Here is a 25,467-nt window from a genome sequence, read left to right as displayed (position 1 = left end):
AACATGATGTGAAAATTTTGGACCTTGGGTTGGGGACCTTTTTGGAACGTTGTGGGCATGTCTAACACAGTTACAGGCAATTTTATAAAAATCTTGTTGCAAACTGCTAAAAGACAAATTGCTGTGTTGAAGCAGAGGATAAGCCAGAATGTGAAGCTCTTGATTTATTGGTCGGTCTATGTTCCATCCCTCATTTATTGTAATTTGGGTAATGACTAAAAGCACAAGAAAGCAAATACAGGCAGATAAAATGAGGAGTTTGCACAGGGGTAGGAAATCCTGGTCCTGGAGTGCCACTATCCAGCATGTTTTATTTTTCTCCCTGTTCCAACACATCTGATTTTAATCAGTGATTAACAGGCCTCTGCAGTGCTTGATAACTTAGTTAGCAGGTGACTCAACCATTCAGTTCGGTGTATTGGAGCTTAAACATGCTGAATAGCATCACTCCAGGGCCTGTATAGGCCTATCCCTGAGCTTGTACATTCTGGGACTCTGTGTGAAGATGATGCTCATCCATTGTTAAACCACTGTAGCGTCATGAAGGGACTGTTTTCCACCTAAAGGTCATCTCCCCCTCTCTCCTCATGCAGAACTAATCTCCTTAAGATATTGCTCAAGGCCTTTGATGCCTCTGCATCTAAACTGTTTTAATTAGCTATTTGCCTGTCAGAGCTTTCCTTTCTGATGCGTGGCGTGGTCTGTGTGGTGTTTATTTTTGTTGTCAAATTCTGATTCGACCATAAATCAAAACATCTGAATTATAAAACTAACTCCCACGTCATCCTTAGTTCAGTTCAAACATGCTAGAGTTTCGAGCCGACCACTCGTAACTTTTTAACCAGAAAGAACCTTGACAAGCTGGATAATAAAACCTGTTGCAAGCTACACCTGACGCAACGCTTCTTCAGAGTAAAAGCTGAACTCACTGACCCTTCAGGGTCCCGCTGACACCGTCAAACAACTGTCGCTTACCTGGAGGCAATTCCAAGACTAGTCTGTCGTACCGTACGCTGTTCCATCGGCTCCGGTACCAAAGGGGGGTCCGAGGGCCTGGCATTCTGGATCTACAACGGAGGTCTCCGCAAGGGTATGTAGAATGGCAAGATAGCTTCTGAATGTGGTTCTTGAAACTTTGACTATAGTTTGGAGCAAAACATTCGCTCCCACACAGAACTAATGCTTCTCTGGAAACGAGAGTTGGTGAAAGGGCCAGTAGAGAGAGAGGAAAATCTGGGTCTCTTTGCAAGGGCTCTTGCCCCGTAACACAGACCTGAATAAGTGGAGGAAGACCCAAAAAATAAAAATAAAATTAGTAAATCAGATAAACTTAGAAATGTGAAAGAACCATTGTACCCTCCATGATTATGGGAAATGTCCATTCTTTTCCCAGTAAGATTGATGATCTCACAGTGTTGACTAGGCTGCAGCGAGACTACTGACAGTGTAGCCTGATGCTTTTTACAGAAATGTGGATGAATGAGCTCAAAACTGACTCTGATGTTTCCCTGGTAGGATTTAAACTCATGTGACCATTAAACAACAGCTCTGTACAAAAGACAATGAGTTACTGGCTGTTGGTCTCGTGCCTTATTACATCCCGGGAGAGTCATTACATATAATAGCATTTAATGTGCACACACCCCCTCGGCCAGTGCCATAGCTACATGCAAGCTTTTACAAAGTTCTGTGGAGATGCTGCAGATGGCCCATACGGACGTGCTCATTCTCATCAGCAGGGATTTTAATCATGCCTTGCTCTCCTCCACCCTCCCCACCTTTACCCAGTATGTGAAGTGTCACCAGTGTTGCAAACTCAGTGACTTTGTCGCTGTTCCTAATGGCTTTTTGATCCCCCTCAACAACTTTTTTTCCCAAAAAGTGCCTACTGACAAACCTAGCGACATTTCTCAGAACCCGTTGCTCCTTTCTGTAGAACTTTCTTGTAGATATTCCCTACAGATTAGCAACAAAGCAACCATTTGCACTCTGAACCGTTCTTCTGGGAGTAAGGAAAGAGAACGATAATCTGCACATGTGCACAAGGACTAACCAATCATAAACCAGTTTCGGCCGGGCTGATTCGCCGAAGACAAAGGTACAGCTGCAGAGCTGGAGACCACTGATTTAGGTCTGCTGCTGCTGCAGACTCACGCTTCTATCAGAGATTGCACAGGCGTCAACCTGCAATTTCTGGTTCTGCAGCTGTCAGACACTTTCCTGCATTTGGCAAATAAAGTCAACGGGAGTTTCAACTACCATCCCGTTTACACACGCAGCTCTGTGGCGCATCTGAATTTCCTTCAGTGACACAGGGATGGTCATACTATGAGACAACCGCTCCCTTTTGCTCGGTGCGCCGTTCTCATGATGGAGAGAAAACACAACAGAGAAGTTGAGAAACTATGAGGTGTAAAAAAACAAACAGCTTTTTAGGAAAATGTCTGTGAGAATGAGGAGAGCAGGAGGTCTGAGTTATATATAATTAGGAAATATTGCAGCATTATCACTTGTACTGCTTTGTTTTCACACTGAACAAGACCCCCCACACACGCACACATGCGAGCTCACACACACACACGTGGGCGCGCACACACACACAGCCTGAAGCGCAGAATACGTAATGCAGAATATCAGCAGGGGGACAAATTGAGACAGAATGTCATACGTCTGTGACAGTGTGGGCGTCCTGTCACTGTGACCCGATTGATCATACACCCTGGCTACTTGGACAAGGGAGATCTCTGTTTGGGTGACTGGTTACCTGGTTCCGCATGACTTTCACCTGGAATTCTGGGGATTGAATCCCGATTGGACCATTTTTTTTAAATATCCGGTACAAATCTCTCTGAAAAAGTCACATTGGCAGCTTCAGCAATGCTGTGCCACTCCATGGATTTTCTTTTATTTGTTTTGCAAAAGCACTTCCTTTCATTTCTCCACCTCACCCACAATTACCTCAACTTCTGCTTGTGAAATAGCGCTTCCTTGATCTGCGGTCGTAATCGAAATGCTGCAACAAGCCGGCTTATGTATATGCATAAGATCCACAAGGCACTTTGCATTGACCATTTATGGCAGTAAGTGGGCGTGGTGAGGGTGGGATGTGACTAAAAAACAGCTGAGAACCTTTCTCGTAAGTCTCTGATTTATGAAGTAGAGATTGTGTGCAGCTGTACGTACTCCATGCTTGATAGATCACAAACCTACTTGGCATAAGTATATGATTTTTGCTGAGCTTAAGTACGGTTTTAGAAAGGATTCTATGCACTGTTTGATAAATAAGACCCCAGGACTATAGCTTGGCTGTCTGATAATTTAGGAAGTGTTATCCTGTCAAGGAACTCATTGATCTCGTTATCTGATGGGTTTATCTGTGGTGAGTACAAAGTGTGGTAAAGTCTCTGAAAGTGTTGTTTATTCTTTCAGGATCATAATTTATATTCCAGATTGAGTCTTTAACAGCAGACATGGTAGTGTTATCTTTATTTATTTTTAACTGGGTAGCTAAAAACTTTACCTGATTTATTGCTATGTTCAAAGTTTTCTATTCGTAGTCTTTGTGTTAAAAATTGTCTTTTTGTCAATAATTCCTCCTGAATACGTTTGTTTTCTGTTTTTTTCTTATGTGATGAGAAAGAGATTATTTTACCTCTCATCACTGCCTTTCCTGCCTCCCAGAGAACAGATGATGTTCCAGGCAGGTCATTATGTCCTAAATATAAAGCCCACTCCTTAAAAAAAATCTATAAAACCTTCGTCTTTAAGCAGTGATGTATTAAACCTCCAGTTTTTACTTGGTGGGATTATCTTCTTATTTACCAGAGTTAAAGAAACTGGAGCATGGTCGCTAACAACTATAGGATGTATCTCAGTGTCTGAAATATCAGCCAACAATGAGCTGCTGACTAGAAAATAATCCAAACATAAATCTGTAAGGCTTGTTACCAGCATTCAGACATCAATTCTGCTTGCTTCGCAGCCAGACAGGACACGGTAAAAAAAAAAAAAAAAAAAAAAAAAAAATCCAAACATGAATGAGAGTGATGGACGTGTGAGAAAAAAGTATGCTCTCTACGGTTAGGATGAAGAGATTGCCATGCATCACAAAGCCCATAATCACTCATGTACTGATTAACTATATTAGTGGATTGCCAACTGCGCTGAGTCCCAGCTGTACTGAGCCTGTCTGTTGAAGTGTCCATCCAAAATTTAAAATCGCCTCCAAGTATAAGTGGACAGTCCAAGTGTTTGGAGAGTACAGAGAAAAACTCATGAAAGAATGAAGGGTCATCAATATTTGGACAGAATATGCTGAGGAATCGATACATAAGCTTTGGTTCATTACAGATATTTTTAACATTATAAATCTACCCTCTGGATCTGAAACTGTCCAATACTGTGAAATTTATGTTTTTGTGTATTAAAATAGCTACACCTCTTTGCCTAGAGTTGTAGCAGGCAGACGACATGCTAGGAAACTCAGGTGTTTTAAGTTAATCTGCAGATTCTAAAAGGAGTTTTTCCAGTTGTGTCTCCTTATGTTCTAGAAATTATAAATAGCAGTCTACTATCGGGTGAAGTTCCCAGCTCTTTTAACCATGCAGTAGTGCACCCTCTGCTGAAGAAAGCTGGCCTAGATTCGTTGAATATGTCAAACTATAGGCCTGTTTCCACACTGTCTTTCTTAGCTAAGGTCTTAGAAAAACTTGTGTATGCCCAAATGATATTCTTTCTACATGAAAATGAGATACTAGAGATTTTTCAGTCTGGGTTTAAGTCTCTCCATAATACAGAATCAGCCCTGTTGATGGTTTTGAATGATATCCTGATGTCAAACGATTGTGGGGAGGCTGTGATTTTAGTACTCTTGAACTTGACTGCTGCATTTGACACCGTAGACCACAATATCCTGATTGGTCGACTGGAGCACTGGGTGGGAATATCAGGCTCAGTACTCCAGTGGATAAAATCTTACCTGTCAGGGAGGAATTTTTGTGTATGACTGGGGGACTGTTCATCTGATACTGCTGATTTGCAATGTGGAGTGCCTCAGGGATCAGTCTTGGCACCTTTCCTCTTTTCCCTCTATCTGCTGCCGCTGAGTGACTTGTTTCTTCGGTACAACGTCAAGTTTCACCTGTAAGCGGATGACTGTCAAATCTATTTACGAGTATCATGCAATAACTCAAGTTCTGTTAAACCACTCTTGGACTGCTTGGAGGAGGTCAATTTATGGATGGCTCAGAATTTTTTGTTCTTCAACCAGAAAAAAAAACTGAGACTATCTGTTCAGCCTGAAAAACATGGATGTGGCCAAGGGATTGACTCTCCTTTATTAGCACCTTTTGAGAAGGTTGTGGTCACCAACCTGAGGGTGAAGTTGGATGTAGAGCTCACACTGGACAGCCAGGTCAATGGAACAATCAGATCCTGCTATTTCCATCTCAGGACAATTGCTCATCTACACCTTCATTACCACCAGACTGGACTACTGTAACTCGCTTTATGCAGGCATCAAGGAGGCCTCCATAGCGAAACTGCAGAAGGTCCAAAATGCAGCAGCCAGGTTACTGACTGGTACCAGGAGATCTGAACACATTGCGCCCGTCTTGGCATCCCTACACTGGCTTCCAGTCTCTTTTAGAATTTCGTTTAAAGTTCTGGTGTTTGTTTTTAAATGTTTAAATGAGTTGGCTCCACGTTATCTGTCTGATCTGATCCATACTTATGTTCCCGCAAGGAACCTTTGGTCAGCACAGCAAGGACTGTTGGTCGTTCCCAAACACAGACTGAAATCTCGTGGAGGTTGTGCTTTCTCGGTGCTGGGGCCGAGGCTCTGGAATGAGCTACCTGCATGTGTTAAACAGGCCACCACGCTCGGCAAGGTTAAGAGCCAGCTGAAAACACATTTTTATTCTTTAGCTTTTACTCAAGAAGAGTCTCGTTAACAGATGGCTTTGCACTTTTTTGCTGCCCCACCTAGATTTTATCTACATGTTATTGATGGTTTTTAAATGGTTTCATATGTTCTTATTTTTTATGTTCAGTTCTGCTGTGCAGCGCTTTGGTCCTTGGGCGATGTGAAGGCGCTATATAAATAAAGTATAGTAGTAGTAGGTGTTTTAAGTTCATCTGCACATGTGGCAGATCTATGAGTCTTTTGTAATAATATTATGTCTGTTTGCACTCGTTTTAACTGATCAAAAGTCTTTGGTCCACAAATATACAGTTGGGGTGCAGGCAGCTCTGACCGAGACAGGAAGAGGCTGAACATGCTAGGTACCCACTCACTGAAGTAGTTTTTTTTTTTTATTATTTTACCCCCAGGGTGTAATGTTATGCATGCAGCACTTCCTTGAATGCAGCTTTGTCCTCCTTGCAGCACAACTTTAATTCTCTTCAACATGCCTTTTCCAACCTTCATCTTCATTTAAACACAAGTAAAACAAAGTTCATAATCTTCAACCGTAAGTTACCGCAGTCAACTTTCCACCCTAGTATTGTCTCTCTGGATGGTACAGAACTAAAACTTGTCAGTTATTATAAGTATCTGGGTATCTGCCTTGACAGCACACTTTAATTTGACATTCACATTAATTCATTACTGTCTAAAGTCAAGAAGTGGATTTATATGTTGCAACAGGTCATCCTTTACTCATTCTGCAAAGCAAATCTTGGTCAAAATGGCAATTCTTCCCATCTTAGGTTACAGTGACATAATTTATAGAACTGCTTCCAAAAACTTCTTTATAAACTCTACAGGTCCTTCTCAAAAATTTGCATATTGTGATGAAGTTCATTAAATTCTGTAATGTACTGATAAACATTAGACTTTCACATATGTATATTAGATTCATTACACACAACTGAAGTAGTTCAAGCCTTTTATTGTTTCTAATACTGATGATTTTGGCATACAGCTCATGAAAACCCAAAACTCCTATCTCAGAAAATTAGCATATTTCACCCGACCAATAAAAGAAAAGTGTTTTTAATACAAAAAAGTCAACCTTCAAATAATTATGTTCAGTTATGCAGTCAATACTTGGTCGGGAATCCTTTTGTAGAAATGACTGCTTCAATGAGGCGTGGCATGGAGGCAATCAGCCTGTGGCACTGCTGAGGTGTTATGGGGGCCCAGGGTGCCTCGATAGCGGCCTTAAGCTCATCCAAAGTGTTGGCTCTTGCATCTCTCCACTTTCTCTTCACAATATCCACAGAATCTCTATGGATTTCAGGTCAGGAGAGTTGGCAGGCCAATTGAGCACAGTAATACCATGGTAAGTAAACCATTTACCAGCGGTTTTGACACTGTGAGCAGGTGCCAGGTCGTGCTGAAAAATGAAATCTTCATCTCCATAAAGCTTTTCAGTAGATGGAAGCATGAAGTGCTCCAAAATCTCCTGATAGCTTGCTGCATTGATCCTGTCCTTGATAAAACACAGTGGACCAACACCAGCAGCTGACATGGCACCCCAGACCATCACCGAATGTGGGTACTTGACACTGGACTTCAGGCATTTTGGCATTTCCCTCTGCCCAGTCTTCTTCCAGACTCTGGCACCTGGATTTCCGAAAAAAGTACTTTGGACCACTGAGAAACAGTCAAGTGCTGCTTTTCTGTAGCCCAGGTCAGGCGTTTCTGCCGCTGTTTCTGGTTCAAAAGTGGCTTGACCTGGGGAATGCGGCACCTGTAGCCCATTTCCTGCACACGCCTGTACACGGTGGCTCTGGATGTTTATACTCCAGACTCAGTCCACTGCTTCCACAGGTCCCCCAAGGTCTGGAATTGGTCCTTCTCCACAATCTTCCTCAGGGTCCGGTCACCTCTTCTAGTTGTGCAGCGTTTTCTGCCAGACTTTTTCCTTCCCACTGAGGTGCCTTGATACAGCACTCTGGGAACAGCCTATTCATTCAGAAATTTCTTTCTGTGTCTTACCCTCTTGCCTGAGGGTGTCAATGATGGCCTTTTGGACAGCAGTCAGGTCGGCAGTCTTACCCATGATTGCGGTTTTGAGTAATGAACCAGGCTGGTAGTTTTTAAAAGCCTCGGGAATCTTTTGCAGCTGTTTAGAGTTAATTAGTTGATTCAGATGATTAGGTTAATAGCTCAGAACCTTTTCATGATATGCTAAATTTTTGAGATAGGAATTTTGGGTTTTCATGAGCTGTATGCCAAAATCATCAATATTAGAAACAATAAAAGGCTTGAACTACTTCAGTTGTGTGTAATTACTCTAATATATATGAAAGTCTAATGTTTATCAGTACATTACAGACAATAATGAACTTTATAACAATATGCTAATTTTTGAGAAGGACCTGTATGTCATTCATCACTCATCAATCTTTTGGCTTTATGGCACAAACCCAACCACCAAAACATGGACGAGGAACTTTTTTTTTGTGTTGAAAATGAAAAGCAAAAGATGTTGTACGATCCAGCACATCCTTTCTATAAGAAAAACATCAGGAACGAAAGCTGAAAACTTTCCGCTTCCTGTTCCCAAGTCCTGTCAGATGTTGTGACTATTGCGCCACATTCCAAGAAGTGCACAGCAGTGCAGTGATTCCTGTGTCACCCCAAAACCACAATGCTTCTATGGCGCAGCACATCTGTCCTCTGTGTGCTCCAGGCTTGAGACATCCAAGATGTAAAACAGAATGCCACCGTAGGTCATTCATCCCCTCTGCAATAAGAGTGAAGAACTGGCATTATCCTGGTATGCAATAACATCAATACAATATTCAGCATGTGTTCAATACTTGTAAGTAAGTAAGTAAATTACTACTTAAATTATTTTATAGTGGCACAGGAGTTAAGTGCTCACCCCGAGATCAGAAGGTTGCAGGTTTGAGCTCCGCTCATTCTGTCGCTGTTGTTGTGTCCTTGGGCAAGACTCTTAACCCACCTGGCCTGCTGGTGGTGGTCAGAGGGATCGGTGGTGCCTGTTTATGGCAGACTCACCTCTGTTAACGTGCCTCAGGGCAGCTGTGGCTACAAAGTAACTCATCACCAACAAGGTGTGACTGTGTGTGTGAATGGATTAATGACTGATTGTGATGTGAAGTGCCTTGGGGGTTCCAGGACTCTAGAAGGCACTATATCAAATACAGGCCATTTACCATTTAGTATTGGTAGTTTTTAGTGGTCGAAGGTTACAGTAATAGCTTACTGTCTATGTGTATATATACGTACCTTTGGTATTATTTTTCTTCAAATTAATTTCTTAAATGCTGGTGCTGCTGTAACAAGTGAATTTCCCCACTGTGGGATTGATAAAGTCTAATTCTATTCTATTCTATTCTATTCTATTCTTTTCTATTCTATTCTATTCTATTCTATTCTGTTCTATAACTCAGAGATGGGTTGGTGAACGAACTGCAGAGAAAATGAAGGTAAATTGCCATCTATTTAAGACATAATGATAAAACTCAGCTTTTATTTTGATTTACGACTGTTACCGTGCCTCTTTTGCAATGCTTGACCTGGGCATTTATGAAACTTGTCATATATGTGCCAATAGAGTTTGAATCTAACTGAAAATTTCCATATTTTCCTCCATTTCTGTGTCTACAGCAAGTCAACAGCAGTCAACAGCCCAGTGAGATAATGGTTTTAGTCTGTGTGCTAAAGTGAATGCACATGTCTGTGTTATTCACAGTTCAAAGGTCTCTGGCATCAGTGTAATCATGTGCACAACTTGTTCAAAAAGAGCTGTTTCAATTGTTTATTGACACAGCCTGAAAAGTCTTTGTGTTAATGATGAGAGAATGTTTATCCAGACAGATTGCCATTGACAATAAGCACTATCCCATTAGCTTAAACCAACACAGCTGTCTCAGAGTGTGCACCCGCAGCAAAAATAATTTAACTGATGGGTAAACGTATCTATTCATTAGCTCCAACCACTTTATCCTCTGGATGGTTGCAGGGAGCTGGAGCTTATCCCAGCTGAGACTGAGGGTGGAGGCAGACCCTGGAATCACTGCCAGTCTATCTCAGTGCTAACACAAAGAGACATGCATGGTGACAATCTCATGTAAAACGGATTTAAATGGGTTTGGAAACAGTTATGTGACAAGTAGAATAAGTAGAGGTTTGGGACCACTTTGCTTTATGCAACTACTCCATTTTGTTTTTTGTTAGTACATATACAAACATTTCATTATAATGTTTATTTTAATAACAATTAAAATAAAATCCTGGAAAGATTATATTTTGTTGATGTAGCGTTAGGAAGTTTATAATGGTCTGCCCTTAACAGCTGCCCCTTCACACAGTAACATCGCCAAGGTCGGACGCTTGGTTCAGCATGTTTACATTCCAGAAGAAGAGACAGAAGAACAGAAGAAGAACGCTTTTCATTGATTAATCAAAGTACTTTATTTGTGATAAGCTAATCAAAGCATTTGTTGATCATTAATAATCAGGTGAATGATCTGTGAAATAAAGATGTCATGAGTTATGTGTTTAAATGAATAAACAGGGCTGCACCAGACAGACTGATATGCATTACCATGGAAACGCATGACACATTGTTTTCAACCAATCAGAACTTTCATCTGTGGTAGGGCAGAATCTGGTTTGTTTATGAAAGTAGTCCAATCCGGTTTACTAAGATTCATAAACAACTGGGAGATATAAAAAGAAGGCAACGCCATTTTAAGTTCAGTTCCACGTTAAGTTCCACGTTGACATCAGCTCTGTTCGATCCGAGCTCCAAGGAGTTACATCATACTCTCAACATTGTTTTCAACCAGCTCTCAATCCAGCACCGCAAAGAGGAATACAGGCTGGCCATCTGTACTTCCTGTTTTAAGCTGAGAACTGTTCAAGCTGGAGATTTCCGTCGTTTGTACCGACGAGACTACGTCCCTTCAAAATAAGAGTGAACTTGCTGACGCCTGCCGACTACTACCGGAGTCATCCTCAGGCGGGCTTTGTAGTGCTGCGACCGCTGTTTCACCAGCTCCAGTACAACCGAGGGTCCCAGGACCTGGCATTTCCTGATCTACACGGGAGACTCCATATACGGTACCGTGGTCACGGCAATATGGCTGCTCATGTCATCAGCTTCTGAAGCCTTGTGGTAGCCTAGTCATAACAAACCAGATTCGCTACGTCAGCCTAGAGATTCTGAACAAAACACACACACACACACACACACACCAACACGAAACATCTAAATCCATATGCATTCATCATTGAGATAGTCCTGGTAGATTGTAAGAATTTATAATTATAGAAATTAAAGATTCTTAAACGATCCCAACTCTCTCTCTTTCTTGTCTCTCAGTCAATACAAAGTGTTTAAGTAAGCTCCCTGATGATAAAACAACCACTTCTGATTGATTACTTAGATTGTATAAATATACAAAATCAGATAATTAAATTATTTAATTACAGTATATAAATATATAACTTCAAATCACAACATTGACATGTTTAGACCAATATGCCTCAGTTAAATCCCACACATCAAATTGTAACTTCATAGGTTACTTGGAATTATGTTTAAAATCAATGTCTGCATTCTAGGTCATAATGTTGTAATGGTCCTTCTGAGAGCAAAACAAAGAAAATTGACTTCAAAGAAAGAAAGAAAGAAGGAAAATGATATTTTGTATAGTGCCTCTCAAGATAAAAATCACAGGTACTTCACCCAAAAAAATTAAAGTGTAAAAAATATTTTTTTAAATGATTAAAAGTATGCTTCAAATGAGAGAAAAATATTGAAATTGTGATTAAAAAGTACATATAAAGAAATGGAGAAAGAAAATGAATAGGAAAGAGGAAAATAAGTGGAACACAAGGAAAGGTGGAATAGGTAGAAAGAACAGAATATGGAGAGGGTGGTGATGAAGGTCATACAAAGCCAAATTGAACAGGTGATTTTTCAGCTGCTTTTTAAAGGAGACCATTGAGTCCGATGATCTCAGGCTCAGGGGGAGAGAGTTCCAGAGTCTGGGGACCACAGCAGCAGATTATCTGTCACCTTTGGCCTTTAGCCTGGTGCGCTGCACAACCAGTAAGCTTTGGTCACTGGACCTCAGGGACCTGCTGGGGGTGTAGGGTGTAGCCTCCGGAAATGGTCTGTTTCTCAATATACAGGTCACCTCTTCAGTACCGGGTCATTTGAAGATATAAGTCTTAACTGGTGCTTAAATCTGCAAGAAGACACTGTTGCTTCAAGGTCACTCCAAGCTCACTCTTGTCTAAGACTGGTTTTTATTCACAGCAAAAGATCGGATGAACTTTCTAAATCAAATCATATAATGAACAATAATGGTTGAAGGATAATAACACTGTTCTGGTTAATCTGCACTTAAATTACTGTGGTTGAAATCAGGGCCAGATTAAGACTTCGTTGTACCCTGGGCAACAATATTCAAGGGCCCCATCATCACGACCCAAGGATCACCATAATATGGTCACATACAGAATATTTTACTGTAATATGCAGTAAATATACTCAATACTTGAATGCCTGACTTCATGTAACCCGCTCAGGGTAACCTTTGATCCACCTTGTGTGGACTGACCAATGAGGAGAGAGTCTTAACTTGAGGCCCTCTCTTCATTGGTCAGTCTGCAAGAGACTGACTCTCAACTGACGTTGAAAGTCATAGGCAGTGAAGCGTCTCTGTGCAGTGCAAAAGCCCGGGTGGACAGTTTGTTTAATATAGGGTGATCATATTTCCATTTCCAAACAAGAGGACAGGGGATCTGTGCCTATGACACCCGCCCGATGTGTCGGACAAAGTTGAAAATTTGCTACACGTTAGGTGTGGGTGTAGCAAATTTTCAACTTTGTCCGACACATCGGGCGGGTGGCACCGCCGCGGCCGTGGCGGGGACTCCCCCGCTGCCGCCGGGCCCGGCGGGGAGTGAGAACTGCCTAAACACAGCATGAAATCTTATGCCGTCTCTTTCTTGTTTATGCTGCAGCGTCTTCATCCAGGCATGACGCAGCAGCAGCACATTTACTGAGCTACAATCTCAGCATCTAGAACCAGGTGAGTAAGTTACTTGTTAGGCTATTTGTAATCAGCAGTAGAAACGGACTTTTTCAAATTAAACGGCTTATCACATATATCGATATACAAAATTAATTTATTTAAATCCACACCAGACACTTGTTTTTGGCACAATCAGTGCAGCATTGATTTAGCATTGAGAATAATAAATAATCTGAACATACACATCTGAAATTGTCTCCTTAAGATGTTATTGTCAATTAGGCTGTAAATTCGTAAAAAAGGATGGACGTTAGTTTTTGTGACATAGTGAGTCATCTTCAAGGTATGAAGGTTTATGCCCTGAAGAAGGTCGTACCGAAACGCGTCGGTGCTTCCTTGTTTAATAAATGAAATCCTCAGAGTGCCTCAGATCACCGGTTCTTCTTCCTCATATTCTACGATTTATTTGATGCTGAAGAGCACCTGAGAGTGAGACATAAGTTTTTTCAAATATTCCCCACTTCCACCTGTTTTTGATAATTTTATTCATGTTTTCATAGAACAGATTAAAAAAGATCAATAAAATAAAAAGTCCAGTAATATTAAAAATAGTGAAAAGCATCACTGCACATGACCGAGGAATATTGAACGTGAAAGTGGCACTGTTCTTAATTCATGCATCAGAGGGTTAAGTTGCTTTGTGTGTGTGTGTGTGTGTGTGTGTGTGTGTGTGTTTATTTTCTCACAGAAGAAGAACCCAACACCAGCAGACTCAGTGCTCCAATCCAACAGCCTAAAGAGACGTCATCATCAGCTTCAACAGATGTCTGTGAACATGTATGAGCTGCTGGCCCCATGGATACTGCTGACTGGTCACAGCAGTAGAACAAAATGGAAAGTAGAACTTTCTTTATGATGACACTTTGATATTTGAGTTTTGCTTTTGATTGCACAGTTGTTGATTTTGCATTCCCCCCCCCCCCCCCCCCAATGATATTTGCTCAACATTTTGAGTTGTCGGTTATTGTAATATTCTCAGGTTACTTATCTTTCAAGCTTACATTTATTCTTCAGGCTGTTGACTTTAAAGAGTTGCTGTGTGAATATTTAAAATAAAAAATTAGTAACTAAGGAATAACTGTGGAGTTGCTTTTTCCAATGTGTGGACTTGGGTTTGGGTGAGAGCTGGCGGGGGGGGCGAGGTGGGGGTGGGGCAAATGGGCACTCTCGCCTTGGGCACCAAATTACCCAGAGCCGGCCCTGGCAGGCACAAATAAGACAGAAAGTAGAGAACATGTGCGGACATGAACGATCGTGTGTTAATTATAGTTTTTTGGTTGCGCCACTTTGAGAATGGACCGTGCGCTGGACGCAGCAGCCTGGAGTGCTGCGCACCGATCATCGCTCTGCCGCTCTCTGCTGAAAAGAGTCCATGAATGATAATATAGTAATATAAGTAGAAAACTTTTTTCCGGCTCCCCTGGAAGTGTACAGCTCCCCCATCCCTGCTCCTGGATGAAAAGCCAGACATTTTCATTAATAGAAGAACCCAGACATCCAGGACAGAGAGTGAAAAGCGGACATGTCCAGGGAAAACAGGACGTACGGTCACACTAGTTTAATATAAAGCGGGAGATTACAGATTTGCTTGTGCCCTTGCTGCCCTGGGCCCTTTAGAGTTTGTGGGCCCTGGGCAATTGCCAAGTTGCCCATATGGTTAATACAGCCTTGGTTGAAATGAATATTAATATGTTATGATCAGTAATTTTAGATTTAACAAGTGAATCACTATCTCTGACAGCTCACACACTCAAACACATAACGATGACAAGGTTAAGCTAATATCCTAATACATTGCTTTCTGTTCCACCAATCAGAACTCCTGTATCTGACGCGAGGTGTGTTTTCTGAGGTTTGTTGGTAAAACTCTTTCTACATGTCAAATTCTGATTTGTTAGTTAATCAAAATATGACGATTATCAAAACAGGCCTCACTTCACCGTGAGTCAGTTCCAGTTCTAGTTCTTGCGAGTTCTTGTGAAAGCTTCGGACCGGCCATCCGAAGCAAAACCTCTTTAACCCAGAGCACCTTTTGACAAGCTGTCAAAAACCTGTTGCATGCTACAGCTGACCGCAAATGGTTCCTTCAGAACAAAGCTGAACCAACTTCTACTCCTTAAGAGTAATTCCTAATATGCAAATAACAACTGTTGTGACCTGAAGACAACTCGAGACCGTCTAGTCGGCACTGCGGTTTCTTTCACGGACTTCGGTACCTCTGGGGTGCCCGGACCTCAAAACATTCCGGATCTTCCATGGGGTCTTCGATCAGGGTATGTAGACTCGACAGATTGAGTCTAATGTGTTTTTGATAAGAACCAACTTTGTTAGTTTAATGCAGACCAAATTCACTCCCACTCAGAACTCAGTTTCTCCAGATACGAAGGTTCTCATAACCTCAAATTTGCACACCATCACACCTCACATTCCATTCATTTAAATTCATTCATTCCATAAAGTGTCCGAGTTATCATGATTTAATTGTTTAGAAAATAAATTTCTTGCTTTTTATACACTTGACTCTCTTCTTGAATTAATACAAAGTGCCTTACAATCCCTGAATAAACTAAGAATTTTAAATCTTCTGGTTAAACATTCAAAGACCAATCAGACTAGATTTCCATATTGATATGGAACTTCACATCTTATTGGTCAAAGTGTAGGGTAGTATATTAAGCTTTAAAAGCACCCAAATACATACATTTACCTCGTTACAAGGGACTGAAAAGATCACCAAAGTAAGATGGTGCTTGTCCATGTAAGGCCCAAAAGACCAGAACCAGGATTTTGAAATCAACCCTGAAGTTGACTGGCAGCCAGTGGATAACAGCATTCTTAAAGTAAGCAGGGACCTCACCAGACACCAGACAAGCATTAATTATAGAGAGCATGCTGGGACAGACGGACTCAAAAGCACTTTTAAACAAAGATGAGGGTAAGATGTCGAGGGGGCATGCAGAGGTCTTCATACCGTTAACTAGTTTGGTTAACTCAGGCAAAGAAATAGGAGCAAAGCTATCTAGGATGACGGGCCAGATTGGATTCGGGAGAGGCAGAGATAAGGCTGAAGGAAACATGCTAGTTCTAACCTTATTGACTTTGTCCATAAAGAAAGACAGAAAGTTTTCAAAGTCTGCAACAGAGGTTGTAGGAGAGCAAGGAAAGACAATATTGCTGATGGTGTTAAACAGCACCTTGGGGTTCCTTTTGCTCTGGGACACCAGGTTGGGTAGGCAGTGTTGGGAGTAACGCTGTTTAAATATAACGGCGTTACTAACGGTGTTCATTTTAAGGTAACGGAATAATCTAATTAATTAATTTCCCCACTGTTGCAACGCCGTTACCGTTACTGGGGAAGGAAGGTTGTCGAATGTCGAATGTTGAGCAGCAATGTGAGGCTTTCTGACCGCCACACTTCAGCTGCAACCAGGGAGAGAGAGGTGTTGGTAACGCACTTACAAACACGATGATTGGCTGGGTGGGCGGAGACCCTCAGTGTTCTCACTGTCACTGCATGCTGTAAACACAACAGAGCAGTGATGGGAATAACGCCGTTTAAAATAACCGCGTTAATTAAAAAAAATGTTTTCTTTCAGTAACGAGCAAACTATTTAATTACTGTCTTCTTTTAACAAAACGATCGTTTCTGTTACTGATAAGGAAATGCGTGCGTTAAGCAGCGCGGTGTGCTGAAGCTGTCATCAGCTGATCAGGAGCTAAAGAGGTAGATGTTTTCATCCAAGCGCATCACGGCCCGTAAAGAACGAGGAAGACGTGATGAATATCTACGGCTGCAGACCCGCAGATTCATTGCTGCAGCAGCGAATCTGCGGGTCTGCAGCTGTGCCGTTCTTAGCGTGACAGCGGGACATCCCGAAGGTCTGCTCACCTGTTAACTGCTCAGACGTCCTGATCTTCTACCTTCCTAGATCATTCAGCTGTAACCTGTTTCTGATCATGTCTTTAGTCCCACAGTAACACTGATGCATCAGTCTCAAACGTCATGGAGCTCAGGTGTTATTAGAACTACCTGTGTGTGTTTACCACCCAGCTTCAGCTCTTCTGTGGTTGGGTCTGACCCATGTTAGTAAATGTAAGTCCTCCATCAGGCTTGTGCCTCTTCTAGTGTCATTTTAAAGGATTTTATTTATTTATTTAACTATTACTAGATTAGCAGCAACATAAATGCTACTAATAACACACAATTATGTGAAGCTGGAAAAATTAAAATGCTGGGCCAAAATTACATTCATTTCTGTAATTTACCTAGACTGAGAGACCATTTAAAGGCTTGGGAACCTTTACAGGTGTTTCTGTTTGCAATTTTAAAATTTAGCTGATTGGGGTCTTGTTAAATATCACACAGTGACCTTTTAAAAGTCTAGATAAGTGTAATATTCCTAATAATAGTTCCTCCTGTTAAGTGCTTATTTATCTAAATTATGCAGGTTTATTAAAAACATTTGGACATACATTTTCTTATGTTCCAGTCATTAGTCATTTATATTTCACTATTGTAGTAATTTTTGCATGCTTTAATTAAAAAAGTAACTACGTAGTTATTTTTCTTGGTAATTAGTTACTTTTATAATCTTGTAACTCAGTTAGTAACTGAGTTACTTTTTTGACAAAGTAATCAGTAACTATAACTAATTACTTTTTTAAAGTAACGTTCCCAACACTGTGGGTAGGCAACCCTTGCGTCTCTGACTGCAGAGTTAAAGGATGTCAGAAAATCTGTTAGATGCAGCAGATGGACGTGAAGATGGGGTTTCTTCCACAAGCGCTCAATTTTTCTGTATTGGTGCTTCAGACTGTGAATGTCATTAAACCAGGGAGTAGGGTTTGTTACGTTTTACCTTCTTCAGGGAGGGGAAACCAGGGAGGCAAGAAGTAACTTGTGTAAAGAAAAATAAATTTATTAGAACATTAGAGGATAACACAAAACCAAGGGCTGGAAATCCTAACAGAAATACACTAACACAGCCCATAAAACTCAGAGAGTCCAATGTTCATATAAAATAAAGCAGGAGACTAAGGCTCAGATATTTTAACTGGCAGCACCAAAAGAAAACCATTCAGACCTAAGTGTCCAACAGGATGGTACAAAAGAAAGCAAGCTGTGGGATGGATTAACTAAAAGATTCAGGGTTTTGTCCACACACCTAAAGAAGCTTTCACCTTCTACATAATTCAGCAAATTAACCACAAAAGACTCTCAAACTAACAGTAGCCACTGTAGTGCTTTTACCATGAGTAATTACTAAACCCAAAGAGAGACTTAATAAATGCTGAGGAAGTATTTTCTTTCAAGATGTTTAAACTTCTAAAACCCTGAAATCAACCCACAGGGAGTCTACTTGGTTACAAGTAGCTCCTAGAATGAAAGTTCCTCCAGCCTTTTATCCTTTCCAGATCCAGAGAAAACGATTAGTCCAATTGCTTCCACCCGAAGAACTGTGGAGGGATTCACTGGTGATGAGGCTGCTGGCGCTCATTGTGGTTTCCATGGTTACTGGACAACAGCATGGAGGCAGCCATCTTGTATCTGGGTCTGGTGCTGTCACTCCAAGAGAAAACAAAACAATGGGAAGAAAACTACCAAAACAGGGGAAAAATTCTGACTAAACAGTAATAATAATACAACCAACCATTGTAAAACCCAGGTGTCCTAACAGGGTTCACTGCAAGAACTGATCTGGTTCTGACAGGACAGTTGTTGTCCAGAATGGACAGGCAGTGCTCGTTAACCTGAGAAGTTAAGGAATCTGGGTCGTTATCAGAAGAACATGGTGGATTAAAAGCAGCAGAAAAATTGCTAGCTGTGCTCTCATTAAAAACACTAGAACTAATCAGATGGCGAGCAGAGGTGGGGACACAGAAATTGACAAGTTAAAGAAAATGCAATGGTGATTTGAAGTATAAAAATCTTCAGGACAAACACTATTAGCATTTAGACCCAGGGTAAAAACAAGGCGTGTGCCCCCTGGTGTGTGTGGGACCAGAAACATGCTGGGTAAAGCTGAAGGCGTTCATGACCTGGAGAAAGCAATGGCAAAGTTGTCTGAGGCACCATCAATGTGAATGTTAAAATCACCAACAATTTCCAGTCTGGATAGCTTCACAGTGGAGGAAAAAAAAGTCAGCGGGACACCATCAGAAAATGTAACTCCACCCGTAGTCAAGATTTCAAAAATGCTATGAAAGTGGGCGTTGCTAGGAGGCACAGAGTGGCATGGCCAAGTGTGGGGAATTTCCATCCTGGGAGGGAGGGGGAGTGGGAGGAGACTGTACCGATGATGTGAAATTGTACCCAGTCAATCACAAGTTTAAAATGCAGTAGCCGCTGTTCTGCCACAGGGGACAGCACTAAGACGTTTTAAAACCCTAGATTGTAGATTTATTCAAGTTTACATAAACATGTAAAAAATGCACAGAAACAGAACAATTGCATTTGTAAAACCCATTTATACAGATTATAAGCAAAATAAAAAGTTAATTTAGGGTTTATTTACTCTTTAAGGACCAAAGGGTGAGACATTTCTTGCACTAAAAACTGACACTGTTAGTAGACCAAGCCTGCTATCACAGAATCCTCTCCAAGCAGATCTGCTGCAATAAGAAAATGAGGAAAAGGCAGGGAACACACAAGGAAGGATCTCCACTTAGATATATCACCAGAAACATCAACTCTTTTCCCAACAGCACTGCAAAAACGCCTTGCTGCAATGTTTACTCCATTGTCAGAGAACACCCCATAATATTATATACTGTACAAAACCAACAAAATCCTGCTAGGTTGGAATGAAAGCAATCGGACTTCGTTGGGTCTTTGAATACACTTCACTTCTCATCTCAGGATCTTTGTCAAGTCTATGCTGGCATAATCCTTTACGCCACCTCATACTTCAACACAACACTTGATATTTAGTTTCCTTTCCCCACTTAGATCATTTGTTTTCTTCTTTTTAGATGTCCCTGTGTCTTTGTTTCTATTATGTTTTTAGTTTAGTTTGGTTATTTCAGTAGCTTTGGTTTTCAGGATTAGATTTGTTTTTTTTCCCCTGCTTATTTGTGGTGGCCTCATGGAGGGGGCCATCAACTTGCACACTGCTGCTAACCACTAATACATTCTCTCTCTCCTGATAATAACTTTTTGTTTTCATTTACTTTTGATGTGCTAATACTAGTTTATCCATTTAATTATAGATCCACTAGGATAAATACAATAAAGTTTATCTTTCACCAAATACAATATTTACTAAGACATCACAATATAACTATAGACACATCACTTGTCTTTGTCTTTGTGTGTGTGTGTGTGTGTGTGTATGTGTGTGTGTGTGTGTGTGTGTGTGTCTGTGTGTGCCTGTGTGTGCCTGTGTCTTTGTCTGCCTGCTCTGTCTTCTCGATCCCCAGTGAGTCGTGGAGGATGGCTGCTTATACTGAGCCAGGATTCTCTGGAGGGTTCTTCCTGTTAAAAGGGAGTTTTCCTCTCCACTGTCGCTGCATGCTTGTTTAGTATGAGGATTGCTGTATAGAGCTCCGGGAGTTGATGTCACTTCTCCCGGCATGCAACAGTTCAAATCGAAACGGCGCCATATTGGCATGCAGAAGCCGGCAGCTGGACTATTTACTATTGTCAGAAAACTCAATCAAACGGGAAATATGGTAGATTCCTGTTGTGCCCCAGGATGCAGAACAGACGCGGACGACATAAGGAATGAGCCATCTACAGGATTCCCCAAGATCCGGAGCGCCGCAAACGTTGGATCATTGTAATAAAACACGCTAGTGACCGGGCTGAAATGAAGCTGTGGGATCCCGAGAGAAGGTTTTCGCTTATGCAGCGACCACTTCATATCAGGTACTTAAACCAACGTTTCCTCAACTGTGTATGGTATTTATTTTAAATGCTTTTATTATGATTCTTAGTGGGCTTCCTAAACTTATTTTGGCGTGGCTTTTTCTGTCTTATTACTCATAGCAGCAAGTAAACATCACGTAAAACGTTGCCTCGTGAGTTCTGCGTGCTGCCGTTTACGTGTTTTATGATGACAGCAATTAACCGGCTAAGCCGTATTTAATTTTTAAGCAATGGTTGATCAGATCACACATAAAAAGCACTTTGGATTGCTATTATCTGTGTCACCGAGACTACTTACATGTAAATCTGTTATTTGTCCATCCATCCATCCATTTTCATCCGCGTATCCGGAGTCGGGTTGCTGGGGCAGTAGCGTGACTTCCCTCTCCCCAGCCGCCGGAGCCAGCTCCTCCGGGTAAATCCCAAGGGGTTCCCCGGTCAGGTCCGGTGCTGTGCCGGTCCGCTCCGACAGCTTCTGGCGTCGGAGCGGGCAGTAGAGTCGAGAGTCCCAGACCTTCTCCCCAGCTCCTCCGGCCGGGGGAATCCCAAGGGGTTTCCCCGGCCAGGTCCGGTGTTGTGCCGGTAAGAAGTCCGCTACGACTTCTGGCGTTTTTAAAAAGTATCCCAGGGGCACGGTAAGGGTCGGAGATGTTTAGTCTATTTAATTTCTGACTATATAAAACGATTTCTTCTGTTTTAAAGTGTGAAGTAAACTCCGACGAAGTAAAATCCAAGCGGATCCCGTTCATGTTCATGGTTACATCCGTGTTTGTTTACCTTTTTTGCATGCCAAAATGGCGTCCACTAACTGAGAGTCACGTGGGGTCCGGAGCTCTATAGTCACTGACACTAGTCAGTGACTTGATGCAATTTGCTGGGTTCCTTATATAGGAAACATTATTTCTGATTGGCTTAATGAACTGTGAATTGGAATGTTTATTATGTGAAGTGCCTTGAGACGACTCTTGTCGTGATTTGGCGCTATATAAATAAACTTGAATTGAACTGAATTATTTCTGCTTCTCCATAGTCATAGTTTTTCACTTTCATTTGTGCCCAATTCCCACACACCTGCCCCTCATCTCCTATCACCTAGCATCTGTATATACCCTGCCTGTGTCTCTCTGTGTTGTCAGTCCATTGGTGTTGTCAGCGTTGTTTTTGTCTCCCTCTAGTTTCTCAGGTTCTTCGTACCTTTTGGATTTTGCTTACCCTCCTTAATAGAATGAATTTTTTTCTTATAACCTCTCCTGCCTCTAGTCACTCTGGGTGACTTCATTTTGGGTCCGACCTCCTCCTACTGTATTGTGACAAAAGGGTGGTTTTGGGAGTCCAGATGGTGTTGCCATGATTGAAAGGTTATGTTGTGTCAATTAGATGGTGAATATTTGACCCATTTGATACGTAGCATATATGTAAAGGCTTGAGATAAACTATTTAACATATTTAATATGAACTTTAGTTGAGAGAGTTTAAAACAAAGGTAAATAATTCACACATTGAGGTTTATCAAAGAAAATGTATTTTACACAGCAATGAATGAAAAGTTCTGATGAGAATTGCGTCCAAGCGTTTCTCTTAGTCTTCCCACATCATGAAGGATTTTTCTCCGTCAGTGTTTTTTGTCACTGCTAAGTTGAACCTTTTCACTCAGACTGCTTTCTAATTTGACCAGAAGGTCTCAAATTGGACCTGAGGGAGGCTTTTTAGCTGATATAATAATGCACAAGTTAATAATAATAATGAGGTACCTTTAGTGCCTGTCATACTAAAAACCGACCTTTTCACCATGTCAAGCTCATAATTAAATTCATTAAGATAAAAAACATCCTTTATGACCATCTTGACCTTTCAACATGTGTTTCTACAGAAATCCAATCAGATTCAAGGTTGATGTGAGATGGAGCTGATAACACGTTGTGGAATGAGAGGTCAGTCTCCAAACAGTCAGTTCAAATTAATTCTAATTAGCACTGTAGTGACAAATCTTAATTGTGATGAACTGAACTCACCCAAACTCCATTGGAACTGAGTTATAAAAGCATTTTGTTCCGTAGTGTGATGAAAGTTTGGCTAAATTAAATAATTAAACAATAATAAAATGCTTTTCACAAATGAGCTGTAACCAGATACATTTTTCTATAAAGATGTTAAAGTGTGTCATCTGTTGTTTTGTTTTGGAAAGTGTGTGAGTGTGTAGGGAAAAGCTTCTGTTTTATGTCAAGGTTTTACTTTAAATTAGTCTTCTTGCTACTATTTACAGCAGGAAATTCCTCTGTTTTTAAAACGGAGGTTTTGCAAACACGTTTTTTTTTTTTTTTTTTTTTTGCTGGAGTGCTCTGGAGTAGTTCATCTCGTATCTGTCTGACTGTTCCTTCTCTGTGGCCATCTCCGTGTTTCGGTCCTCCACCACCTTCCTCACCCATGGTGTCCTGCAAGGTTCTTTGCTGGGGCCTCTACTCTTTCTCCTCTATTGGCTTCTTCTTCAGCACATCACCAACATGCAGTTATTGAACCTATACTTAAAAAAACAAGTTTGGACTCATCTCAGCCTAAAAATTACAGACCCAATTGTAAATTACCCTTTGTCTCTAAAATATTGGAAAAGGTTGTGGCAGATCAACTGATTACATTTCTGGAACTACACAACAGTTTTGATAATCTCTAGTCTGGTTTTCGTAAAAAAGTATTGAACAGAAACAGCTTTGCTTAAAGTTTCCAGTGACATCATGATGGCTGCAGACAACAGGGAATTCACAGTGTTAGTATTATTAGATCTTTCTGCAGCTTTTGACACTGTTGATCATAGCACCTTAACAGCCTTGGTGACTCGGTGGGGATCTCTGGAACTGTTCTAGACTGGTTTAAATTGTACCTTTCTAACAGAAGTTACAGTGTCTGTATACACCAAATCATGTCAGATTCTACTGATCTGTTCAGTGGGGTACCCCGCTCTGTTTTGGGTCCACTGTTGTTTCTGCTGTATATACACCCTCTTGGACAGATACTTGATTCTTTTCATAATGTCTCTTATCACCTATATGCAGATGATATTCAGCTGTACTGCTCCTTTCAGTATCCTGAGTTCTTTAAACTGTCTGAATTACTAGAGTGTCTATCAGCTATCACCAGCTGGCTAGAAGAAAACTTCCTTCAGTTAAACTCTGAAAAGATTGAAGGTCTGATCATTGCCCCTGAGAGCATGGTTCCCCGATTAGTCTAAAACTTGGTCATTTACCCTCTGCTGTCAAGACAAACTTATGAAAATTGGGTGTTATTTTTGACCAATCAATGTCTCTTGAAGGTGACTCAAAAATGTTGGTCCGAAACTGTTTTTATCATTTAAGAAATATCTTCAAACTGCGAAGGTTTGTGTTAAAACATGAACTTGAAATGGTTATCCATGCCTTTATCTCCTGCCATCTAGATTACTGTAACACACTTTTCACATGTTTTAACAAAAAGCCCTTGACCGCCTTCAGTTGGTCCAGAACTCTGCAGCGAGGCTTCTTACTGGAACAAACAGAAGAGCTCACATCACTCCTATTCTAATGTCTCTGCACTGGTTACCCGTTAACTTCAGTTCATTTTAGAATCCTGATTATAACTTTCAATGCTCTACATGGTCAAGCTCCTCCCTATATTACTGAACTGTTAAAGCCTTATGCTCCAACCCGAGTCCTCAGGTCCACACACCAGAACATTCTAGAAGTTCCAAAGACCAGATACAAAAGTCGAGGTGATCACTCCTTCCAGACTGTTGCACCCCAACTCTGGAATGATCTTCCTTTATCCTTATGCAGCACTGACAGTCTGGACACCTTTGAAAAAACAGCTAGAGACCGTTTTATTTAACGTTGCTTTTAACTAAACCTTTTATTTTCTTATTTTTAACTCAAAATTTTAATCTTTCACCTGTTTATGAAAATTTATAATGTTATAACTTTATTTTTTCTGATGTTAATCTGTTTTGAGAGCATTTTGATTTTATGATGTTAATCTATGTATGATTTTCTGACTTTGTTTTATTTTGTTTTGATCTAGATAGATAGATAGATAGATAGATATTTTTATTCGGTCAACAACAACAATTTATCAATTTTACATAAAAGTAATCAAGCAACCGAAAAAAGGAATAGGTTGAAGCCTAGTGGCTTATAATTAGCCTATCCTTAACTCCCACAGACATAATCAAATCCTTAACCAAGGCTGATAGCTAAGATGCATAACATTTAAAGAAAAAACAATGATAAATCAAGAAATCAAATCAACACAAGGTTGGACATCAAACTAAGTTTCTATAACTTTGGAAGATGCATTTTTTTAAAATTTTCTTGAAAAACGACAAAGAATAACACATCTTCAGTTCATCATTAAGTCCATTCCATAACTTCACTCCCAAAACCGACACACATCTATACTTCGCATTAGTTCTCACTTTAGGTATTTCAAACATATAAGACCCCCTCAAATCATATGTTCCATCTCTTAATTTAAACATACTTAAAATACAAATTGGAACATTCTTTTTCACCACTCTATACATCATTTCTAAAGTTTTAAGATATATAATG

This window comes from Nothobranchius furzeri, chromosome 6 (genome assembly GCF_043380555.1).
Source record: "Nothobranchius furzeri strain GRZ-AD chromosome 6, NfurGRZ-RIMD1, whole genome shotgun sequence".
NCBI lineage: Eukaryota > Metazoa > Chordata > Actinopteri > Cyprinodontiformes > Nothobranchiidae > Nothobranchius > Nothobranchius furzeri.
The sequence above is the reverse complement of the archived record's forward strand: the minus strand, read 5'-3'. Positions refer to the sequence as shown.